Source organism: Leptonychotes weddellii, chromosome 8 (genome assembly GCF_054177405.1).
Source record: "Leptonychotes weddellii isolate Sample4059 chromosome 8, ASM5417740v2, whole genome shotgun sequence".
Classification (NCBI taxonomy): Eukaryota; Metazoa; Chordata; class Mammalia; order Carnivora; family Phocidae; genus Leptonychotes; species Leptonychotes weddellii.
The window spans coordinates 40,794,249-40,799,044 of NC_138376.1; the positions used below are offsets into that span (position 1 = coordinate 40,794,249).

Sequence of the window (4,796 nt, forward strand, 5' to 3'; positions counted from 1 at the left end):
GTTCTAGGGTTGCTATTTTATATACTAGTTGCTATTTTAAACCATAGCTATTTTTCTGTGTCCCAGAGCATCTGGGGCTGGTGTGGACTAGGGACCCAGTGTTCCTGATATGGCAGGCTGGCTATGACATCCAGACAGTGCTCCCATCTGCACCCTAGAGGTGGACAGGGAGTGTAAACCATAGCATTCAACATCCCCTCTAACACAGAGAAAGTTCTAGCAGCTCCCCTGCAGTTTGTCAGGGTTCTAAGGCTGAATCTTTTATGTAATAGTTTATCTTTGAAACTGTGGCTATTTGTTTTCCATGAAATGATGAATCTACTCTTGGTCCCTCTGTACTCTCCCTTCCCTCTACAGGCAGCATTGAGGTAGGGGTTCCCTTTGCTACTGTGCTTTCCTCTCTCTTGCCATTCCCTCTATCTTTTATTGTACAGAAGCTCTTCAGTCAGCCCTCAGTCCGTCCTTCCTTCCTTCCTTCCTTTCTTTCTTTAAGATTTTATTTATTTATTTGACAGGGAGAGAGAGACAGTGAGAGAGGGAACACAAGCAGGGGGAGTGGGAGAGGGAGAAGTGGGCTTCCCGCGGAGCAGGGAGCCCAATGCGGGGCTCAATCCCAGGATCCTGGGATCATGACCTGAGCCAAAGGCAGACGCTTAACGACTGAGCCACCCAGGCACCCCAGCCCTCAGTTTTTCTTAAGGAGAAATTGCTTTATAATTAGGGATAGATTTGGTATGTCTGTGGAGGTGAATTCAGAGTCTTCCTACATTGCCATCTTGGACTGGATCTTCTCCATTTTTAATTTTCTGAGAAATCTTCATACTGCTTTCCACAGTGATTGCATCAATTTACATTCCCATCAATAGTGTACAAGAGTTGCTTTTTCTCTACATTCATGCCAACACTGGTTATTTATTGTCTTTTTGATATTAGTCATTCTGACTGGTATAAGGTGATATCTCATTGTGGTTTTGATTTGCATTTTCCTGATGATGAATGGTGTTGAGCATCTTTTCATGTGTCTGTTGGCCATCTGGATGTCTTCTTTGGAAAAATGTCTCTTCGGGTCTTCTGCCCATTTAAAAATCAGATTATTTGCTTTTTTGGTGCGGAGTTGTATAAGTTCTTTATGTATTTTGGAGGTTAACTCCTTTGGATATATCATTTGCAAATATCTTCCCCCATTCAGTAGGTTGTATTTTCATTTTGTTGATGGTTTTCTTTGGCATGCAAGGCATGCAACAAGAATATTCCCACAATGATTGTAAAGAAGCCACTCAAAGTACCAATGACATCCTCAACAGACATATCTTGCCACTCCTTCAAAAGAATAGCTGAACAAGTTAAAACCAATGTTGTAAAGAATACATAATATATTGGGAGTCACAATGGAAGGGTTGACTATATCCAGGGTAATTTAGATAATTAATCTGTGTGCTCACACAGACTATAAAGCTCAGCAGCAGGATCCAGGCCAGGGGATGTCACAGCACAGTCTTTCCAGCAAACAGCTCTTTGATAGCAATGTCCAGGCCCTTAACACAGGAGGCTGAAAACACTCCGATTACAGAGCAGATTGTTATGTACACAAGAATGTTTGTCTGTCCATGGTGAGGTCCCACAATGAAGATTAAGATCAATGACATAATGATCACAAAACTTGGATCACTTAGCTTGTGAGACATTTCACTTAAAGTCTCTATCTCCTCTTCTTTTGGAGCATGAATGACCGTAACTGTAGACCCTAGAATACTTAGCAAACATCCATTTTTTCCCATGAAGACTGAGTCATTCAGCAAGTATGATGAAAGAATAGCACTTACTAAGATGCTGAGAGCTTCTAACGGAGTCACTAGGGTGGTTGGTGCAAAGGCATATGCAGCAAAGTTGGCTGCCTCATCTGCTCCCATTGATAGCAATTCAGCCCAGCACAACCATTCTTTTTTCTTAAATTTAATTTTATTATGTTATGTTAGTCACCATACAGTACATCATTAGTTTTTGAGGTAGTGATCCACGATCCACTGTTTTCAGATAACACCTATTCTTTAAGATATGCATGGCCACCTTGACCTGTTCTCATGGACCCTTTTCTGGCAAGTCACAGAAGACCCTCTTTTTTTTTTCCCCCCCAAAATAAAACTCCCACCAATGAAAATGCTGGAGCTTATAGCCAATCCCAGACCAATGTAAAAGTCATATTTTCCACACCACTGGGTCATTTTGTTTGTTACTAAAGAAGTTCTTGTGAGTCACACTGATCACAAAACAGAGAAACCGCTGGTGCTGGAAGCAGGATCATGCAATCCTCAAATACGTAAGTTTAATACAGTCTCTCGTGAAAAAAAGGTTGGAAGCAGTGAGAGATGACTTATTCACTCTCATTTCCTTGTAAATAATACTCTTTATTCTCATTTAAAGTTTCCAACCCTGGCAGAGTAGCTCCAGCCCCAGTTGGAGGCCAGCCATGTGACTTCTGCTCCACGATCTGGCCCTGGTCACCTCCGCATACACACCCACACAGGCTGCACTGGCCACTGCTTCTTGAGCTGCAGGGCCAGGGCCTTCGTTGACCTTCATTACCATTGCCATAGAGATGGAGGTGAGAGCATCAGGGGCTGCAGCCTTGGGCACTGCCTTCTCCATGGGGGAGAGGCAAGGGGAACCTGCCCCAGTTGACCTGCAACCCAGCTGCCACTGGGACCAAGGGCCATCACCCAGTGATTGCTATAGCTTTGTAGAATATCCTGAAATCTGGGATTGTGATGTCTTTAACTCTGTTTTCCTTAAGATTGCTTTGGTTATTTGGGATCTTTGTGGCTCCATATAAATTTTAGGATTATTTGTTCTAGTTCTGTGAAAAATGCTATTGGTATTTTGATAGGGACTGCATTGAATCTGTAGATGACCTTGGGTAGTATGGACATTTTATTTTATTTTTTTTCAAGTTTTTATTTAAATCCCAGTTAGTTAACATACAGTGTAATATCAGTTTCAGGTGTCGAATTTAATGATTCATCACATACAAACAACACCTTGTGTTCATCACAAGCACCCTCCTTAATACACATCACCTATTGTTTTTTTCTCTATAGCTGAGAGTCTGTTTCCTGATTTGCCTCTCTTCCCTCTATGTTCATCTGTTTTGTTTCTTAAATTCCACATATGAATGAAGTCAAATGGTATTTGTCTTTCTCTGACTGATGTATTTCACTGAGCATGATACTCTTTAGCTCCACCCACGTTGTTGCAAATGGCAAGATTTCATTCTTTTTGATGGCGGAGTAATATTCCAGTGTGTGTGTGTGTGTGTGTGTGTGTGTATGCTATATCTTCTTCATTTATCAGTTAATGGACATTTGGGCTTTTAGTACAGACATTTTAACCATATTGGTTCTTCTACTCCATGAGCATGGAAAATCTTTCCATCTGTTTGCATCACCTTCCATTTCCTTCACCAGTGTTTCATACTTTTCAGAGTGCAGATTCCTTAGTTAAATTTATTCCTAGGTATTTTATTCTTTTTAGTGCAATTATAAATGGAGTTGTTGTCTTAATTTCTCTTTCTTCTACTTTGTTATTAGTGTATAGAAATGCTGAGTGAAATAAGTCAATCAGAGAAAGACAATTATCATATGGTTTCACTCATATGTGGAAAATGAGAAAAGGACAGAGAACCTTAGGGGAAGGAGGGAAAACAGAATGGGAAGGGAAGTCATCAGAGAGGGAGAAAATCCATGACTCTTTTTTTTTAAATAAAAAAATTTTTTTTATTATGTTCAGTTAGCCACTGTATAGTACATTATTAGTTTTTGATGTAGTGTTCAATGATTCATTAGTTGTGTATAACACCCAGTGCTCATCACAACACATGCCCTCCTTAATACCCATCACCCATCCCCCCTATCCCCCTTCCCTCTGAAACCCTCAGTTTGTTTCCCAGGGTCTGTAGTCTCTCATGGTGCATCTCCCTCTCTGATTTCTCCCCCTTCAGATTTCCCTCCCTTCCCCTATGGTCCTCCCCATGCTATTGCTTATGTCCCACCTATGAGTGAAACCATATGATAATTGTCTTTCTCTGCTTGACTTACTTCACTTAGCATAATGCCCTCCAGTTCCATTCATGTCGATGCACATGGTGGGTATTCATCCTTTCTGATGGCTGAGTAATATTACATTGTATATATGGACCACATCTTCTTTATCCATTCATCTGTTGAAGGACATCTTGACTCCTTCCACAGTTTGGCTATTGTGGACATTGCTGCTATGAACATTGGGGAAGATGTGCCCCTTCTTTTCCCTACATCTGTATCTTTGGGGTAAATACCCAGTAGTGCAATTGCTGGGTCATAGGGTAGCTCTATCTTTAACTTCTTGAGGAACCTCCATACTGTTTTCCAAAGCATCTGTACCAGCTTGCATTCCCACTAACAGTGTAAGAGGGTTCCCCTTTCTCTGAATCCTCAACATGTTATTACCTGTGTTGTTAATTTTAGCCATTTTGACAGGTGTGAGGTAGTATCTCATTGTGGTTTTGATTTGTATTTCTCTGATGGCTAGTGATGTTGAGCATTTTTCATGTGTCTGTTAGCCATTTGTGTGTCTTCTTTGGAGAAGTGAGAGACTCTTAACTATAGGAAACAAACTGAGGGTTGCTGGAGGTGAGGTGGGTTTGGGGATAGGGTGATGAGCATTAAGGAGGGCACGTGATGTGATGAGCACTGGGTGTTACATGAAACTAATAAATTATTGAGCACTACATCTGAAACTAATGATGTACTATAAGTTGGCTA

General features: G+C 41.1%; 1 pseudogene; it reads right to left on the reverse strand.

Moving 5' to 3' along the window:
- Nucleotides 1-993: 993 nt before the first annotated feature.
- LOC102748796 (magnesium transporter NIPA2 pseudogene) lies at nt 994-2,646 on the reverse strand (annotated as a pseudogene).
- Between the last annotated feature and the right edge of the window lie 2,150 nt (nt 2,647-4,796).